This window comes from Miniopterus schreibersii, assembly GCF_964146895.1.
Source record: "Miniopterus schreibersii genome assembly, chromosome: 7".
Taxonomy (NCBI): domain Eukaryota; kingdom Metazoa; phylum Chordata; class Mammalia; order Chiroptera; family Miniopteridae; genus Miniopterus; species Miniopterus schreibersii.
This window is the reverse complement of record NC_138108.1, coordinates 51,737,458-51,758,399: the sequence shown is the minus strand read 5'-3', so window position 1 is coordinate 51,758,399 and position 20,942 is coordinate 51,737,458. Positions and strand designations below refer to the sequence as shown.

Sequence of the window (20,942 nt, the reverse complement as noted above, 5' to 3'; positions counted from 1 at the left end):
GTTTGCTTTGCTTTTTATATCAGAAATACAGCTGTATATTCAAAATGACTTCCATGAATCATCGTTTTTTAGAATAACATTTTATTAGTTGTCATTATTCTTTTTCCCCCACTATTAAGTATTAATGATCATTCTCAGATGTATCTGGTTTGCCTGCTAGGCTTAAATGGAAAAGAACAATTTCCTTTCTTAGTGTTAAAATTCCCACCTGGCCTGTGGTCTTTAGGTTCACTTTACCAAAGCAATTAAAGCTATTAACAAGGACACAGATTTTATTTAGCCATTGTAGCTCTAGACAGAGAACCCCAAACTGTTTGCTTCTTTCCCAGCTGTGAAGCCAGTCCCAGGGTAATTGATCAAACTGGCAGGGCCTTAACTGCCTGCTGATCTACGAAAACCACCCCAGCCAGTCTTCTCCCACCTGGTATTTGATCACCTTTGGCCCTTCTTTATTCCAGAGAGTGAAAGTGTCTACTGAATAGAGCTAGGTTTTAAAAGAGAGATGCCAGCCACTTATGCACCCTAGCTCTGGAGGGATGGAGGGGGGATGCTTTCCTAAAGAGTAGTTTTCTAAAATAAAGGCATATCTGTTTCTAAAATCTTTTTGACTTTCTGCAGAAATTTTATTTAAAAATCTTTACAACTCTTTATACAGTATTTGCTAATTTACTAATGCTTACTCTACTGTCAACCATTATTAACTGTTTATCAACCAAAATTAACCATTTTAACTGTAATTTTACAATCACATCACATTGCAGGCGTTGTTAGCCTTGTTTTATGTTTGACATAATTAAGGGTCTGAGTACTTAAGTAATTTTCTAGAGGTTGTATAGCAAACAAAAGGTGAGTCTGGAATGTAGTTCCAGCTCTCTGATTCCAGTGTTTGCATCCCTGAAATTATTCAAATTACTATGGGGAATTGGATTTGGAGTTGATGAATTAAAAAGTGTAATTTATAAAGTTAAAAAGTGATTTAAAATGGTTGTGGTTAAATGGCAGTATTAGACAGTAGTTTTAAGTAAAAAAAAACAACTTGATAAATATATTCATTTTTTCAACATATGCTTCGTAGAACACTGGAAAGAACACGGTGAGGAAATAAAATTTAAAATGCTTGGTACTTACCCTCATGGAGTTTATAAGTGCTTGCAGCTCAGATTTAGGTGTTCTAATAATTAGAATTTAGCTCATAAACTGATTTAATGATGATTCCCTTCCTACATCTCTTCATAGTTTTTGACCGTGTTGAACTAATAATCTGATGGGGGAAGGCACACATTAAACTAACTTATAAAAAGTATATTATATATATTAATTGATTTTGAGAAGTATGTGAAAGAAAAAGTGGATGTTATAGGAGAATATCAAGGGAGGTCTACTTTAAAAATAGATGTTCAGGTAATACCTTTTTCAAAGAGATGACATTGAAACTAAAACATGAAGAATGAATATTGTTTTTCTACTCCTCCCTTTATACTGAGGTAGGAAAGTTTTTGAACAAAAGAAGACCCATGGGCTTCTATCATTAAAACACATCCAGAATCCACCTGCTCTCTACCTCCATTGTCCAGCCACTCCATGTCCATGTACCACCCTCATCCACTTTTATTCACAGAAGCCTCCTAACTGTTCTTCCTGCTTCTACCCTTTCCCATTTGCAGTCTAATCTCAAGAGTTCCTTGTTAAAGGAAATCAAATTTGGGCACTCTTCTGCCCACACCTTCCCATGATTTCGCATTTCCACAGTAGAAGGCAGTGTTCTCATAAGGGCCTCCAAAGACCCCCGTGAGCAGACCCAGGTTTCTCGCTGCCCCGGTCCTTCTCCTCTCTTCCTCACTCACTTCTGCCACATGGGTCTCCTCACATTTCATGGCCTTTGCACTCGCCGTCTCCTCTGCCTGGAATGCTCTTCCTCTAGTTCTGCCTGCCTTGGTTTCTCACTTCCTTCTAGTGGGGATGCATTTGGTAATCTCTGCAGCATATTATCTAGTATGGTAAGTGAAGCTGGGAGACAGAAAGGAGTTGCTGGCTGGGGCTGCCATATGGGAATATTAAGAGCAGGGTTTTCTTTTGGCTCCAAAGTCCAGTAGTCCGCAGGCATTTGCCTGATCACACTGTGGATCAGGACTCCCCTAACTGCTGGGCTGTGACCTGCACACTGGGTGTGAGATACATCGCACGGAGGGACAGGTGACTGCCAATTCACCCTCTGAGGCCTAAGGCCCTCTAAAACCTGGACCACCCACCATTCCTGACCCTGAAGCTCAACAGGATAGGTGTACTCAGCTGTCTACATCTCCCTCCACCTGACACCCACAAGTTTCTGGCCTTCTGTAGAGACTCAGTCTCACACCTCACATTGTCTGACTTACCGCCAGCAGTCCATGCCCGTGTGGTATCCTCTCAGCTGCCACTCTCCCGTCCCCATCCCTCTGTTTACCCTCTCGTCTAGTCTGACTCCCATCCCTCCATGCTCCCTCCCAAACTGTTCTCCGTGTCCTCTGGAATCCCTGCTCTGTGGTCAGCACCAATGCCACACCCTCATCCTCCTCATCTTTCCTTCTCTCCTTCCTGCCTTAATGGCAATCTGGCTGTCCCTGAGGGGACTCCACGTCCCCCAAAACTCACTCTAGGGGCGTCAGGTTATTCTCATAACCTCTGGGTTTTTGGAACTCGGGAAATAGGATCATTATTCTTCCTCCTCTCCCGCCATTTACACATGTGCACCCTGCAAAGTCCCTTCTCCCTTTCAACCTCTGTGCCTGGCTGTATTACCCCGCCTTTCCCTCATTTTTGTCATTCAACAGCCTTCTGGTTACTTAGCCTTATTCGCTGAGGTCTCAGCTCCCAATTCATAGCCACTTCTCCAAATCGCTTTTGCCGTGAGCCTTTAGGTGACTTCAGTATTCACCCAGCTCAGTACCTTAACCAACCCTACTCCTGACACACCACACCCACTGTCCAAGAATAGTGGAGGTAGGTCTCACCACAGGAAATCTGAACGCCATATCTAGAAGAAAGGTAGAAGCATGCTGGGAGGCAAAGGCAACAAGTGTCCACTACACAGTACTTGCAACGTTGCATGTTTCCTTTTAGTATTATTTTCTGTTTGCTTGCTTGAGATAAATAGTCCTGAATATTCTAATTGTATGAATAGGTTCTAAGAAAATTGTCTCTTAAAAACCATGCCTAATCAATTAAATATAAGTACACACTTATTTAGTGAAACGAGAATTTCTAATTTTGCTCTAGGTTGTTCAAGGACCTTCCCAGTCTCCTAAGAAGGCCAAATACAACATCAGCAAAAATGGGAGAAAGGAAAGAAGTGATTTTTTGCCAATCTTTAATATAAACTTTAAGTGCTTATAAAGTAATTAAGGTTTGAGGTTGTTTAGTTACTTTTTTCTTCTGTGGAGCCTGTCTGGTGAACTTGTAATTGTGAGCCAGCTGTCCTGCCTAGCAGACTTCTGGGGCACCGCTTTTTCCATACAGCAGGTGTATATTAAATGCAGGTAAAGGGATTTTAATATAGAGCAAAATGTAATTAGGAAGGCAAATCTGCTCCAGACACATCGTATCATGCATTACAATCCAAACGTAAATAATTTGGATTAGATCCACACCATTGGGTGTCTCTAATAGCATAAATAACAGAATTGGTTGTATAAAAATAACTCCTCATGAATGCTCTTCTATCCTTTCATTGGAATATTTGTGAAATGTTCTACACTGTCTTCAGCACCATTTACAGCCAAATATGGGTAAAGTTGGTTAAATGTATTGTATTTGGACATGAAGATGGATGGTAATAATTCACACTCATCTGGATTTGCTTTGAGATGATTTTCTGATGGTTGTTAATAGATTTTGCCCCTGCCATCTGTATCCTCACCTAGTCTTACTTTTGGTCATGACATAATTTGTAAGATAGCTTTTTGTAATAATCCATAGATATAAACTACTTATTTTTCTCTGTGGCCTATTTTTGTTATCAATATGTTATCCCAACTGAGCAATAGGCCAAGTCCAAGTATAATCTACTATAAGTCTGAGATTGTTTTAAATTCAAGTTGTTTTTCTATAGTTGTTTTGGCCATTGTTTATCTAACTCAAGGTACTTTAATGCTCCTGATCCAATTCTAAGGACTACATTTATATTGTCATGATCACAGTGGAGGATTGAACAAATATTTATGGATCAGAATAAGGATTCAATGTTCATTCGTGATAAAGGGCAATGCCTCATTTATTAAGTTCCTACACTGACATTGGCAAGTTCTGAAATAGTTTAAAGATGTATTCCTTGTTTTCTAAATAAAAGGAAAATGGATTACATACAATTAAACATCTCGATATGAATGTATGTGTGAAAAATATCTTCACACAGTGTAGTTTACTTTTTAAAGTTTCTTCAATACACTAATGTCATACAGTTCAGTTTAATAGCTCGGTATGTTGTAATCAAGAGTGTGAATAGGCAATCAGATACTTCTGTGAAATTCTGCTCCCCAGAGAATTCATGGCAAGCCTGTTGCTATGGTGCAGTCTCACCTGGGACTTGTTTAGCTTCTTTCTCAATCAGATATATTGACAGTGATGAGTTTAAAAACAGAAATCCTCATAGAAAATCAGAATGAAGAAATCCAGATAGATAAATGAAGTACTGTGTGGCTCTTCCTTCTTTTTCTACTCACACTTATGGGTTCTTGTTTGTGATCTTAAGAGTCTTGAGATCCAGTGAAGGCATTACTGTCTCACTGTAAAATGAGCTGAATGCCATAGAAGGCACTGTTTATTAGATGGGAAACTATAAAGAAGACAAGCTCTAAAAAACTGCAAACTAGATTCTCTCCATCCACAGCTGCTTCCTTGGAACTTTAGAGACTAACTCTGTTAGTTGTTTGAGACCATCAAGTACTATTTAGTAGTGCTGTCTTATTTAGGTAATGCCAAAGAAAGGCTTCTGTGTCACAGTTTTTAAATTGAAGGAGATGATCACATCAGAGTAAAATAAGAAGCCAGGCAGTGCGACCTTTGATGGATTGCTTAGGCTTATATATTTTTTAAGAGATTATTATCTTCCTCTTGCCACCTTGAAATCAATTTTATTGCCATACTCTGCGGGCCATGATGTGAGACTGAGAAACAGTGACAAAGAGCACCAGCTCTGGAGACACACCTCTTAGCTTCATATCTCTGCTGGCCATCTCCCAGGTGTGTGACTTTGGACACTCTTGATTAGCATCTCAAAAATGAGAAGAAGAATACATCCCTCATGGGGTGTTTGTAGAAATTAAGTAAGAGGTGCTTAGCACATAGAAGTCATTCCCTGCTTATTGGTTGTACTCACCATTTATGATATGCATAGAAAGCATTAGTATACTATCTGGCTTATGGTTAGCACCTAATAAGTAACAACTAATACTACTAGTATCATCATAATTCCTTAAATAAATCTGTGCTGAATGTAGTATTATTAAAAACATCAGAGAAAATGTAAGGGGATGACTACTACAATTTGAAGTAGTCAAATTGAGTCATATGAATGAGGTGGGGTAGTGCGCCAGAAAGCATCCAAGCCACCCTATGTACTGGCCCAGTCATCGACGCAGCAGCCTTCACAATGAAAATGACATTGTTCTTAAATTAGATCCACCAAAGTATGTGCCATTCTACAACACTGTGTTTTTCAAACCAACTAGGTTTGCCAAATCATATATTTTTACCTGCCGTTTGCTATTGTTGACATTCATTACACAATAGTATTAAAATGGTTTGTTTTCATTATAGGTATAATATTTAAAAATATAAGTGTCACAGATATGTATTTAAAGTGATAGTTGAGGTTTAGATTCAAGGAGAGTAACAGCCATAGCCTGCCATTTACTCCCTCTGCTGAGAGATTCTTTGGTGGAAGGAACCCAGTCTTCTTTTTTTTTTTTTTTTTTAAATATGTCTTTATTCATTTCAGAGAGAGGGAGGCAGAGAGAGAGCAAAACATCAACGATGAGAGAGTCATTGATCGGCTGCCTCCTGCATGCCCCTACTGGGGATCAAGCCTGCAACCGGGGCTTGTACCTTGACTGGGAATTGAACTGCGATCTCCTGGATCATAGGTCAGTGCTCAGCTGCTGAGCTATGCGCAGCCGGGCAGAACTCAGTCTTCTCACCCTGCTCACACACGCCACCCATGCATGCAGAAATTGTGCAGGCGCTAAGGCCGAGGGCTCTGAGACGTGCCCAGGCCAGCGTCCTGCCCTCTGCTCATCTGAGCCTCAGGCTGGAAGGAGCACTGGCTGAACCTGCTGTTCTGCTGACCATTTGCCCCTGAGCATTCAGCTCAGAGGTGACTACTCTCATGTCAGCTTCTTGCTTGTAGGAGAAAAGATAGTTCCAGAACTCAGCTCACTCTCTTCATGTCTGTCAACGGGTTATTTTTCAATATTTTTGTAAAACCCACAGTAAGAATTTTTTAAAAATTGAGATGTACTTGACATACCCACCAAATTATATTAGTTTCAGATGTACAACATAATGATTCAGTACAAGTATATATTGTGAAATGGTGATCACAGTAGGTCTAGTTAGGAATTTCTTAATAGAGTAAGATGATGCGATATACTGAGTAAAGACTTTGAGGTTGCCTTAACTCAGCATCTGTGCATTAAAGAATAACACATTTACCACAATCCCTGTACTGTTCATTGGTTGATATTTTGATATCTTTAAGCTGGCTGTATAAAGAAATCATGCATTTTAATTTTGTAAGGGTTTCTAAATTTGCTGAGTTTACTTGGTTTGAAATTTAATAAATCTAAAATAAACATGATAGCCCGGCCGGGCGTAGCTCAGCAGTTGGGCGTCGACCTAGGATCCAGGCGATCGGGGTTCGATTCCCGGTCAGGGCACATGCCCGGGTTGCGGGCTCGATCAATGACTCTCTCATCATTGATGTTTCTGTCTCTCTCTCTCCCTCTCCTTTCCTCTCTCTGAAATCAATACAAGACATATTTTTTTAAAAAAATAAAATAAAATAAACATGATAGCGGCAAGAAGCACACTCCTCTCTGTCATTTGTCAGGAGTGCTTCAGCCAATACTTTCTCCTTGTGATTTTATGTATAAAAATGCTCCGTCTTTATATGAGGGATTAAGAGGAGAGAACAAAAAAGGACAAAGCAGAGCTGTTGGGAGCAGAATGTGATCAGAAGTAAAAAGTAAATTATTAACAGTGGTATAATAGCATTGGACAATGCGGACAGCTTGGTAAAAGTGGAATGCAGAACATCTAACTATGGGTGCAAATTACTTCATTTTCCCCTCTTCTATTTAGGAATTGAAAATGTATTACCAAATTTTGGCAAGAGAATCTCAGGGAAGAAATTGGTGCATTTTTTAATGTATGTATGTGTTTGTTTTTACTTTATAATGAATGCCTAAATCTTTAAAAAGAGCTTGAAATTTTATACAGCGTTTAGCATCTTGTTAATATACTCACACCAACTCCTCTATGCTGTAGGTGTTATCCCCATTTTACAGATGAAACTGGGGTTTATAGATGTTAAAGTGACTTGTCCAATATTACACAGCTAGTAAGAGACAAAGCCTAGATTCATATCCAGGTTGGACCCCAAGTCCTATGATCCTTCCATCTTTGTTCTATTGTTCCTCAAATCCTGTACCTTTAAAGAGGCTTACACGTTTTTGAATTCTAGGGCCTGGGTCAGCAAACTCTGGCCCTCGACCTTTTTCTTTTCTTTTTTACACCCTGCAAGTTAAGAATGTTTTTTATATTTTAATGGTTTAAAAATAATCAGAAGACAACTATTTCATGGCACCTGAAAATAAGATGTAATTCACATTTCATTGTTCAGAGATAAATTATGATTGTAAACAGCCACACTCGTTCATTTATGTTACTGTCTCCTCTTTGGCTCCTTTCACACTACCAAGGCCAAGGCAGGTGGTCCTGACAGAGAACTATCTTATCCACAAAGCCTAAAATATTTACTATCCAGCCTTTTTTAGGAAAAGTTTGCCAACACCCGTTCTAGGATATTAGTGTGATTAGAAGTTTTTATGGGACTTGAAAGTCAGTTAAAGCTCACAGACCCTTACAGACCGAGCAACTAGTGAACCAGATGCTGTTTGACTTGCGGTACCAGACAAACGTAGTGGATGCCAGACCACGTGGTCTCATCAGCACCACTCAGCTTTTCATGTTCCCAAACTTTCTACATACTTAATTTTATTTGGCATCTTAAAATGGGGATTTTTTTGATATATAAGCTTGAATTGAATGTTTTAATTCAATTCCCCACTGTCTTGAGGAAAAACTTCGTGTAAGATTTAGACCACTCTGCTCCTGTGGCCCCCACACAGACTTCCTGGGTGGTCATGTTCTCTCTCTCTCCCTCTATCCCTCTTTCCCTCTCTCGTTCCCTCCCTTTCTCCCTCTCTCCTCCCCTCCCCTGCCACCCTTCTCTCTTTCTCACTTCATTTCTGCCCACCACAGTGCCTGGCACATAGTAGGCACTCAAAGCTTAAACAAATGAATAAATCTATAATGAGGTCAGTCCTTTAAGTTGCTGAAGGGAAAGCCTTAATTCTAGTTTCATCCTTGTAGATAAGACCTTTCACTACTGAATTTTGTGAAAGTTAATCCTTAGTATTTTAACAGGAGAAGAAGCTACTAGAGAAGAAAATAGAAATGTATATTTTAGGATATGTTTTGTTGGAGAATTTTACTTAAACTTGATACAGAATTTTGGGTTTTAAAAAATATATTGAAGCAACCCTAAGTATCCATTGATGGATGAATGTATAAACAAGTTGTGATATATACACACAGTGGAATATTATTCAGCCTTAAAAAGGAAGGAAATTCTGACACATGCTACAATATAGATGGATCTTGAAAACATTATACTAAATGAGAAAAAGCTAGTCACAAAAAGACAAATTATATGATTCCACACATACGAGGTACCTAGAGTAGTCAAATTAATGGAAACAGACAATAAAATGGTAGTTGCCAGGGGCTTGGTGGAGGGAGAAATTGGGAATTATTACTTAGTGTATGGCATTTCAATTTGGGAAGATGAAGTTCCAGGGGTGGATGGCTGTGATGATTGCACAAAAGTGTGAATGTACTTAATGTCACTGAACACTACACTTAAAAACTGTTAAAATTGTAAATTTTATGTATATTTTGCCACAAAAATACATATATAAATATGCATATAAATAATCAGCTATAACTTTAAATATCATTTCTACTTTGAATAGCTAATCAAAATTATGTGGTACAATAAATTACTATTTCAAACTACTTAGTTTATGAAATGAAAAATTTACCATTTGATACATAGTATCTAAATGATTCAGCCCTGACATAATTTAAAATTTAAAGTTAAGGGTAGGGTCCTCTTCCATGTTTCATTTCCAAAAAATATGTTGATATATAGAATTTGTAAGAAAGATTATGTAGATTTGATTTTACATTGCACTGAGCATAAGTTGCTGTTTCCTTCCTTCCTTGTTAGCAGTTAATGGAAGAAAATTAAAACTATAGAGCAACCTGCAAAAGCACATTTCTAAAAATACCAATTCCTTATTAAAGAGTCCTGCAAAGTATCAATAATATATACAGTGCAGTAGAATCCATTAAATCAATCAGTTCATTATACAGCATATATTTTCAAATAAGATATTTATTACTTTTGTCAGGTATTTCATGCCCTTCATAAAAACTTAATTCTTAAAACCTCTTCTTTAATAGGTCAGAATTGGAGCATTTAACTAATAGTAAAAATTAGGGTTTTAGTGTGGTTTTACATGAATAAACATCTATTTTATTTATAAAAGTTAATAATAAATAAGGTAAAAGAAATTAAATATTCACCCAAAACCTATAAAATAAAAAGTAAGCCACCCTACAAATGTCTGGTCCCCTTTCCCAACTGTTAAAAAACTTCCTCTGAAACTAAGTTTCTTGTGTATACATTGAGGAAACAAGATTTCTGCATGCTCCAGCATGTCTTTTTAAAAATAATTACCTTGCTCTAGTTTCCTGAATAATTGTTCTTGGAGATTATTACATATCAGTGCATGTGGATTTACTTCAATCCTTTCTAACAGTTGCATGGAGTCTTATTATATAAATGTACATAATATATTTATTTAACTAGTTCCTCATTATGGATGTTAGTTTGTTTCCAGTTGAGAATGATTGGTTGGTTTTGTGTACTTTTCCAAGTATATCCAAAGTCTCAGCATTAAAACTGATGGTATCATGGGTAGATACATATTTAATTTTTTTAGATACTGTTAAATTGCTTCTTCCAAGGGTTTACACCAATTTATATTCTCTCAGCACCTTTTCTCCAGACCCTTACAAATGCTGCGTACTTTTAAATCTGCTAAGTGTTGTTACTCATTGTTAGAATGGGCTGTTATAGGTCATTAGAATGTTATTGAATCCCTTTAGAGTACTTTATTTATTTATTTACTTTTTGGAAGATCTAATTGGCTTTATTAGGTGATTCATGAATCAGACAGCACCCCATCTAGCAACTACAAGGGCACTCCCTAGAGTACTTTAATAGCTTCAAAAAAGCAAAAATATTAATTCTTCTCTCAATCACAATGCCATTTTCCAGGAATGGGACTGTTTCCTTAACAGGATCAGTCCTGGTAGCATTTAAACAATACTTTATTTCTTTAGCCCTATTATTCTTTGATTTCTTCTTAATTTTCTGAATTAGATTTTAATTGAAAAAGCCATGCTTGTAATAAGTGAAAATATAAAGAGGTAATATAAAAATGTAAATAATATCTCGATCCCTTTCTTGATCCCACCCATCAGCGGTAACCAGTCTTTCTGATCTGCTATGTTCCTATCAGTTTTCTCCATGCTCAAACAAACCCATATAGATGTTTTTATTGTTTTGTGTGTTTTATTTTATTTTATTTTATTTATTTATTTATTTATTTATTTATTTATTTATTTATTTATTTATTTTTATTTTGTTGTTTTATTTAGCTCTTCAACTGGCTTTTTCACTTAATTACATATAATGGTTCTTCTGAGGCACCAGACAAAGGTCCAGTTCATCCTTTTTAATAGTTCTTTTTAAGAACTGCATAGGTCTTTTTTTTTTTTTTTTTTTTTTAATATATCTTTATTGATTTGAGAGAGAGGAAGGGAGAGGGAGAGAGAGAGAAACATCAATGATGAGAGAGTCATTGATCGGCTGCCTCCTGCGCCCCTGACTGGGGATCGAGGCTGCAACCCCAGGCATGTGCCCTGACCGGGAATCGAACCCCGATCGCCTGGATCCCAGGTTGATGTTCAACCGCTGAGCCACGGCCGGCCAGGCAAGAACTACATAGTTCTTAAACTGTACACATAGTATGGAGATTCCATAGTTTGTTAAAATATTGCCATATTAGATAGACATTCAAATTGTTTATAATAATGCTGCAATTAATATTTTATGTATACAGTTTTTATTTGTGTAGATATCCAAAAGAATAATTCCAAGGTTATGGGGAATATGTATTTTTAATTTTAGTAGATGTTACCAGATTGTTTGCCCAAAGGGTTATGGCAGATCACATTCACGTGAACAGTATGTGCCTTTTTCTCTGCCTCCCCCCCAACCTTGGGTGTGACCACTTTTAAAATAGCCGCCAGTGTGGTGAAAAATGACATCTTGTTGATTTTTTTTCTTCTTATGAGTGAAATTGAGCAGTTTTGTTATGATATTTTGGTTAGCATTTACATTCATCTTAGATGACTTTGCTTATTAATTCATACCCTTTGTTTTACTGTGTTTTTGTAAAATTTGTTTATATGAGATTTTAAATGTTTGTTATGCATTCTGTGTTACATGTTTACTTTTTTGCCATTTAACCTTGTTTGCATAATCTTTGGCACATGTTTTATTTTTATTTAGTTAGATATGCCTATGTTTTATCCCTTACAATTTTGAGGTTTCTTGTATTTAAGGAGATTTCTATCATCCTAAAGTTATAAAAGTATTGTCCTAAGTCATCTTATATATTTGGTGACTTTCTCTACATTTATTATAGAACGTGTGTGTGTACATTGTTTGAGGGTAGTAATATATCTTTATTTTCTCTAATTATGCCTGCAGTTCTTTTCCCGTGAATGAAATTCTGCCTTTGTCATAATTAGTAAGTTCCCACATTTACTAGCATCTGGCTCTTTCTTATTACATTCCAGGGCATTGATTTGGGAAGAGTTTTAAAGCAGTAATGTAGATTACAGTTCTAAATATAACCTACACTTCTAAAGGAATAGAAAATGAGACAACCTGAATTTTTTTAACTTCCTGTAATGGAAAGAGCAACAGTTTTGAATTTCATTTCCTATTCTTCACTTGCTAATTGTGTGACCTTGAGCAAGACATTTATTTTGCCTCTCCCACCCTGTGATAGCTCAACAAAGTAGTGACCTGAACTTTTGTAAAATTATAGAAAAAATATATAGAGTACCTGGCATTCATTCAGTGGTACCAAGTATTATTATTAGTGTTATGACTTAACACAAAATCAGAAAGGCATTTAATATAAAATTATACCTGTTCCAAACATAAGCAGATATATTTCTTCATGAATATTTATTGTATGCAAGAAAAAAAGAATTCCAAATGTGGTGCTATAAAGACTTTTTCGGGTAAGTAAATCAGTCTGAACAATAAAAAATAAAAATAACATATATTAAATTCTGGAACTTCTCTGTTCTAAGAAATTTTGTTTTTGTTTTTTGGGAGTTTTTAAAAATATATCTTTATTGGTTTCAGAGAGAGGAAGGGAGAGGGAGAGAGAGATTAGAAATATCAATGATGAGAGAATCATTGATTGGCTGCCTCCTGCACGCCCCCTACTGGGGATCAAGCCCCCAACCCAGGCATGTGCCCTGACCTGGAATGGAGCCACGATCTCCTGGATCCTCAGTCAATGCTCAACCACTGAACCATGCCCAGCCGAGCAATCTTGTTTTTATTTTTACTTATTTTTCTTTTTCTACTGAGTTAAATAGGCCTAACACAATTAAAAAACAACATTATTTAACTGGTCTGCTTTTTTTTAAGACAAGAGAAAATAGAGCTATTAAATAAGGGTAACAAAGAGTAAATTAAAATTGCTTTTATATATAGCTAACCAGTGGAAGCAGCTGGACGTTAGGGGTAAAAGCAGAGTCAGAAAAAAACAGAGGGACATCAAATACAGCAACACTTGTGGACCTGCAGACTGGATGGGCATGAGTCTGGATGCAGACACCTTGAGGCTGGACTCAGCCTGTAGCTAGACATGCCCAGTTCTGTCCTAGGGCTTTAATGTCCCTTGTAGGTTAGGTATGCCCTATGTTTATCAATAATACAGTGGACTTTTCTTCCCCTTATTCTCAAGAATCCCAGGACAATTTCTAGAGGTTTATTCAGAAAGGAATGATAATGTTAGTGAAGCTGGACAGATAAAATGTAAAATTTAAAAATTAAGAAGACAAAATTGAAAACCTCGTATTCCTTTTGAGCCAGGTAACAAGCCTTCACAAGGAAACATTTAAGTGGCTAAAGCACAACTTATAGATGTGCATTCTAATTCCAGCAGTACCACCCTCTCTGCCCCCATGCACTTAAGCCATAAAATATCTGCAAAGTAGGAAAAACAACTGTAGAAGTAAGCATAGTAATTTAAAAAGTGTAAGAGAAGATGGTATTTGTTTTTCCCCCCATTACATTTCATTGAGTTACTAACCAAACCTGAAACATTTTTAAAATTAGCCTCCTATTTTCTAGTGCTATTTATTAGATCTACTGACGAAAAAGATTAAATTTAGCCTTGTTTTTGTTTCTTTTGTCATTTTTATATTTTTCGCTGTGTTTGCAAGAACTAGTCTGCAGAGAGGAAGGGGGAGAGTGGTCATTTATTCTTCTCAGTTTTCCATTTCAGGAAATAATGATTTATATGCATTATTATCATCTACTGTGCAGTCAATTAACTCTCAAACAAGCACATTAGGTGATATGCATTGTTGGTCTTACTAATTTTGAAATATTTGTGTACTGGAAAACCAGATAAATTGTTAATATTAAGTCATTTTTTATAATTTCTTAATGAATTTTAAAATGATGGCTAATCAGATATTCAAGATACTACATTTTAAAGAAAATCTCTTTGTGTTTTGACATTAATTCTACCAAGTAACTACCTTGTTGGAAAATGACAGCAGTAGTTGTCATTGACTCCTGCAACTGACAATGTCTTCAGGCCCCTGTTTTTCATATTGTAGATCTTTTACTCAATATTTATTTGACTACTAGGACTTCTTTAAGTAAACATAAATTAGTAAAATCTCAACTATTGGAGAACTTAACTAGAATTATTTATATTTACATACATACATTAATACACATATACAGCATATATATGAACATACACACGCATTCTACTTTTTAAAAGAGAAGTTAAATGAAAATAAGAGAAGGCATTGTTAGTTCAACAATTAAAAATGTTATTGTATTGGTGGTGGTGAGAAAGACACCAGGTATTAGACCTAGACCACTGGGGTCAAACCGGATCTGGGTTCGGCAACCTCGGTTCATGAGTTCTGGCTAGGAAAGAATTCAGAACCAAGACTCGAACTATAAGAGAAAGTTTATTTAGAAAGTCACAGAGGTAGAAGAGAACAGTAGAAGAAATGGACTCTGGAGGTAATGGGCCTGGGGAAGGGAGGAGAAGAAGGAGAATGGGAGGGAAAGGTATAGTGTGTTCCAAGGAAGGAGAGAGAGATGGGTCCTCCACCCTAAAGGCTTTTAAGGGTGGGGATTTTAAGAGAGGTCCCCCGGATCTAGAGTATTCATCAGCTTTCCAGGTGTGTCCTATCAGGGTCTGGTCTCCACTAATTGGTCAGCTCCAGGTCAGGGGGTTATTAGTCAATGCATCTGGTTCTGAGGTTAGCTGTGGCCTCGCCTGTCTCGTTTCGAGGCTTTTCTGGACTTGGAGCTGAAACAAAAGTGAGGCCTAGATGTATTTGATTTGGGTCAGCACCTCTTTGTCTTGGAGGCTTTAAGTAAAAATAGAGCATTATTTTTGTACCATTGATTTTCCTAATTTTTCTTACCTATATTGTAAGGATATGATTATTATATTTGAATGGTTTTCAGAACCTCACAAAGAATGAACCATAATATATATGCTTGTTTTTGTATGAAAATACCCAGGAATTAGTAAATTTAAAAATCAATGCAATCAGTTATAACATACTAAAGAAAATGTACTGTATCAATTCACCTGGAATGCATTTGTAGTTTTCTTGTTTTGGTTATATAGGGAGTTAGAAGGATATTGAGATGAATGAAATACAGATTTTATTCTTCTGTAAGAAGAATCCAACTTAGTAAACTGAGTATATGTAATGGGCTGATCACTGTTCCCAAGGGCTAGATGAAAGACTGTAGACAGCCCTGGCTGGTGTGGCCCAGTTGGTTGGAGCATCATGCTGTGCACCAAAAGGGTAGTGGGTTCAATTCCCGGTCAGGGCACATACCCAGGTTTTGGGTTTGATTACTGGTCAGGGCACCTACGGGAGGCAACCGATTGATGTTTCTCTCTCAGATCAATGTTTCTCTCTCTCCCTTTTTCTTTCTCAAATAAAAAAAAAAACATCCTCGGGTAAGGGAACGTGATATTTCAGGCTTATGGAACAACATGAAAAAAAACTTTGAGTGATATATATAGGAAACCATGGATAATTCAGTATAGGTATGTGAAGAGGAGTGACAGGAGACCAAAGGAAGGTATTTGGGGGCCAGACTGCCATGGGTCTTAAAATACAGCTGAGTTGGCTTTTTATAAGTTCTGTTATGGAGTGGAAAGAGCCTGCTGCACAGCTCAGCACCATGGGGTTAGGAGTCAGGCTGATGTGATTTCAAATCCCAGTTTTGAATGACCTTAGGAAAGTCAGCCCTCTGGAAAGAGTATAACCTTTTACTGTCTTGCAAGCTGACTGCAGAGTTAATGAAGTAATGCATATAAAGTACTTAGCAGAGACCCTGGAGCTCAGTAATTCTCAATAAAGGATAGAGATTATTGGTGAGTAGTATTGTGCCTTCAATGTATTTACCTGGAAGAGATGTGAAAAGCAGAGGCAGTGCCCTCCCACCGGGGTGGGGAGAAGACTTAGCGGTTGGCGCAGTAGTCTGAAGTTCATGTGAGTGAATTAGGGTGGCAGTGGCAGGGAATGGATGGGCGAAGAAGGGATGGACTGACTCTGGCAGTGTTAGCAAGGTGGAGTAACAGAATTTGGGAAACCGTTTGTGTGAACAATGGGGAATAAGGGTAAGGAGGGTAATGATGAAAGGATGGAAGCACTTGCAATTTGATCCCGAGTCAAAGGAATGGTGGTTCCATTAGGGCAGTGATTCTGGAACTGGTATGAAAGAGAACCTCCTGGAGGACATGTGCTAGTGCTGGTGGCTGTACCCAACCCCTTCTGATTCAAGAAGTTCCCAGCTGATGCTAATGCTGTGGCTTGGGGCCCACACTTTGAGAATCACCGCAGTGGAGAAATAGAAGATGTAGGAGGGTGTGGCTCAGTAGAATTCTTTAGCAGACAACCATTGATAACACAGGATTTGAATCTGATCAGAGATAGTGAATTTGGACATCACTAGTGTACACAAACCCGGGTGATGGTCAGAGGTTGACTGGTGAGAGACTGAAGAGCTAATGGGATTGAGTTACTATTGAATAGACTATTTTAAGAAGCCATCTATAGTGCTATAGGAAAAGCTTAGGCTTTTACCTGTTTACCTTGACGTTCTGCACATGGCTGTAAGCAAAAGGCTTTCCTTGTGTGTTTTAATGTAAACCTTTCTTCCTTTATTTTGATTTCCTAATAAAGGAGCTTTGGTGACAAAGTTACAGATAAGAGCCTGAGCTTTAGAATATGAATTTAGAGCATCTGGTAAGCTTTGCTGTTTTTTCTCTGCGTCATTAATACTGAAGGATAAAGCTGGAGCCCGGTATAATCCTGTGTGCTTTGGCAGTAGGATAAAACAGTAAAGATCTTAAAATTGTTCATCTCCTATTAGAATTTTAGCTTGTGTAACAAAAAAACAGATTGGTAGTTGGATCTTGTATTTTTCTTTTATCTTAGACAAAGTCTAAATGTAAGAAGCATTTGTCATAGCGAAGCACAAGGAATCCAGCAGAGGTAACCTAGTAATGTGACCCTTGATGTCCTGGGAGTGGTGTGAGACCAGCAGTTAAACCCTTTGTGGGTGCTCTGCCCTTTGTAAATATTCAGTCTGGACAAAGGACACACCCTGCACTAAGCCTGGAAGAGAACTGAGGATCAGTGTGAATGTGGAGACAGGAAACTGAAGGTGTCATCTCGAATGGCCTGATATGAGTGCCTCCTGCTGTTTCTTAATTGTTGTCATCATAGTGATAGTAACTGTTGTAGCCACTTCCAAATTAGGGAATCAGAATAATTTGAAGTAATGAGATGGGAGTGATGCAAGTGGGTGCCTATAGTTGGATGGCATCTGCCAGAAATGGGAGTCTACACGTTATCCTAAACGGTCTTTCCTTCCCCTGACAAAAAATGAAAATATACTGGGTAAAGTATTTAAATTGTCTTTTTAAAAATAAGGCTAAGCTGGAAATAAAGTAAGGAATTTACAGAAACCAAAACTGAAATGAAAGTGAGAATCCTAAACAAAGTAATCAATAAACCTGGCTTTCACCCCGAAGGTATCTGCCAAACCTAGGTGACCTTGAGCGTGCCATTTGCTGAGCACAGGAGGGCTGCCCCAGGTGGGGAGTCCTGTGGAAGGTCCCTTACCCAAAGCTAAAACTTCACAAAGCTATAGTGGTTGCGCAAGAGTGATGAGAAACCTGTCCCAAAGAAGAGGGCAAGCCTGGGAGCTGGTCATGGGGAAAAGTCTCTTTCTGAGAGCTTACACGTATGAACTTCAAAAACCTAAATGGCCAATAAACGTATGAAAAGATGTTGGTTGTCAGGGAAATACAAAATGAAACAAATGGAAGATAGCATCTCATGCCTATCAGATTACAAAAAAAAAAAAAAGAAATTTTAGCCCCAAAATGCAATGGCTATCAGTGAGAATGTGGAGAAACTAGAACTCTCATAAACTGCTGACTGGAATATAAACTGGCACAACTACTTTGGAAGGTAACTTGACAGTCATTATCAAACAAAGTGGAAGATGTGCGACGCCTTGAACCCAGCAGTTTCACTCTGGATCTCCACTCTGGGGCAGTCTGGCACATGTGCACAGGATGGTTTATGCAAGGATGCTTATTTTGCAACGTGCTTTTTATTGCACAAAATCGGAAACAGCCAAAGTGTTCATCATGATGATAATGTATAAATTCATTGTGCTATAGTTGTATAATAGAATACTGTTGAGTAATGAAAATAAATGAACTAGATCCATGTGCACTGATATTGATAAATCTCAAAATCATAGTATAGTGAAAGAAACCTACAGAAGACTGTGTACAGTATACCACTGAATTGTATAAATTGTATAAATTCTATAAATTGTACGAATATGTGTTATTGGGGAAATTGGGGTATCCTCTTCCCACTAGGTGCTGGGGATGGGGCCTTTATGATACCTCAAGAAAAAGAATTTACTGAGACTCCCACGGGAGGATGAGTGATTTTTAGTTACATGGAATTATATCCCTGGGTTTCGAACATCCCATTCCAGTCATAGAAAAAGTGTAGCTGGAGTTTTAGTACAGCCCAAAACAGGCTTAGTGTCCAGAGTTTTCATTCCATGTTGGAACCGAGTCCAGTTGCATCAGGCTAGTTGCAGTCCATTAGTCCACTGTGTGTGGGTTCTGCATGGCTGTGAGCCATGTGGGTGAGTGCAGGGGAGCCAAGAGAGGGAACTTCTTTGTTCAGGAGATTAAATATCTCAAATTTTGGGCCCTTGCAGCAGCCAATGACCTGTTCCCAGGTGTGACTGACAGGCAAGTACCTTCCCTATGTCACCTCAACACTACTGGGCATGCTATGTCATAGCTACACCATAGGTGCATAGGCTCTCTTAGCAGCTCAGCAACTATAAATGGTGTCAGTCAAGGTTTCTAGTTGCAAGAAACAGAGGCTGACATGGCTAATTGTGCAGAAAAGGGCATTTATTAAATGGGTATTAGTGAATTCCCAGATTTGTTGCAAGGACCAGAATACGGCTTTGAGACTAAGCTTCCAGAAACAGTGTCCAAATCTGTGCCACAAAATTGCTCAGATAAATAAACCACTAACACCACCACCAAGCATAAACATAGTTTGAGTGGAGGTCATTTCCTTTTTAGGAACATGACCTTGAGACCTATTGCAGGGAGTGCAGTAAAGTGGAAGAGAAAGAAAGTGAACTTTGTGTGTTTTCTGATGTCAGAGTCTTGGTTTCAGCACCTGAGTCACAGTCTGGCATCTTGGCAAAGCCAAAGTCACCTGTCCTTGCTTCTGAAGAAATTATGTGGACAGTGGGTTTCAGCTTCTTTCAAGCAGGAGATTCCCCAACTGTTTTCTTGAAAGGATGCTCAAAAAGTCATAGGTAGCCACAAACATGATAAAAACCTACTAAAATGGAAATTTTTTTAATGTCTTAATTTGACAAAACATAACTGAATCTTACCGTGGTAACTTTTGTGCAGCCCAAAATATAGAAAACACTCCAACCCTCAATCTCTAGTAGCCACTCAACTGAGAACACAAAGGTAATGCGGTGTTTCAAGGAATGTTTTGTGATTCATGGATGGTCCTTTCCTGGCCTAGCTTGATACAGGCAGCCAGTATTCTGGGAAAAGAGGTATATAATAAACAAGTAAAATAATTGAAAGAATAGCAGCATGTCACCAAGAAAATATGACACTGTTTAAGGACAAAGAAAGACTAAGTGTGAAGTAAACAATACAATTTGTCCTTAAAATTAATTATCTTAGCCCGATAGATAACTGAATGTTATATAATTATCATCTGTCTGGTCTTTTGTGGCTGAACATTTATTAAGAACCAGTGGTCTAAGAATTGTCCCACTTAGCCATTCTGACCATTATGGAGCCAACTATTATTCATGCAGGCTCCACCCTATATGCCCACACCAATTGGGCTCCTCAGAAAAGGAATCTCATTATCAGAAAGCAATAAGGAGTTCAGGAACTATTTCTTAAAAATGATTCTAAGAAGAGTTTGTAGAATTTGTAAAGACTAGGTTGTCAAGTAATTGCATATTTGCCTGATTCCAGAGGGAATTAACATACTTTTCAATTAATTTTTATTTTTGCATGGCTAATAAATACTCACATATTGTCATAAGTAATATTTCAGGTAGTTTTATTTCTGATTAGTTTCTAGATTTAGGCTTTAGGTGCCTAGTATTTTGAACTAGCAGTCATTGTCCAGTTAAACAACGTACAAGTTCAGCATTTGCTTTGAGTGGACTTGTAAGGAGATAATGTGGCACAGGGGAGCTTGAGTTGTTCTTGGTGATGTTACTTGTGGCTTTAAAGCCTTGGCAATATACTTGATGTGATGTCTGTATGTTGTGTAGCATGGCATGCTTCCTATTTATTATTACACTGTCAAGGTAACAATGAGATAAGTACCCAAAAAAGTTAAAACATTTTTTCCTGTAATAGAACTTTCTTGCCCTCATGATGCAGCATAGAATGAAGAATATAATTTCTTCAGACAGTGTTTCCAGCTTTTTAATACAATTTTAAATTCTGAATTATTGCTCAGACTTTGTTTTCCTCTCCTTCATACAGTGACACGTGAATACACTTGTGGCAATAGGAAAAGTCTGTTGCTTATGTTGTAGAGAAATATAGCAAGTCTTTTTTCTGTGGGACTGGAATGATTTTTTT

General features: G+C 37.8%; 1 protein-coding gene across 28 annotated transcripts in view; it reads left to right on the top strand.

The window, feature by feature from the left end:
- Nucleotides 1-20,942, top strand: part of PKP4 (plakophilin 4) — a 213,795-nt gene that overhangs the window by 93,874 nt on the left and 98,979 nt on the right. The window contains exon 1 of one of the 28 annotated variants that reach the window (XM_081142571.1): nucleotides 7,354-7,402. The exons of the other annotated variants lie outside the window; for them this stretch is intronic. The gene's annotated coding sequence lies outside the window, so the exon portion shown is untranslated. Of the gene's footprint in view, nucleotides 1-7,353; nucleotides 7,403-20,942 lie in introns of those variants that run through there. 28 annotated transcript variants of the gene reach the window in all.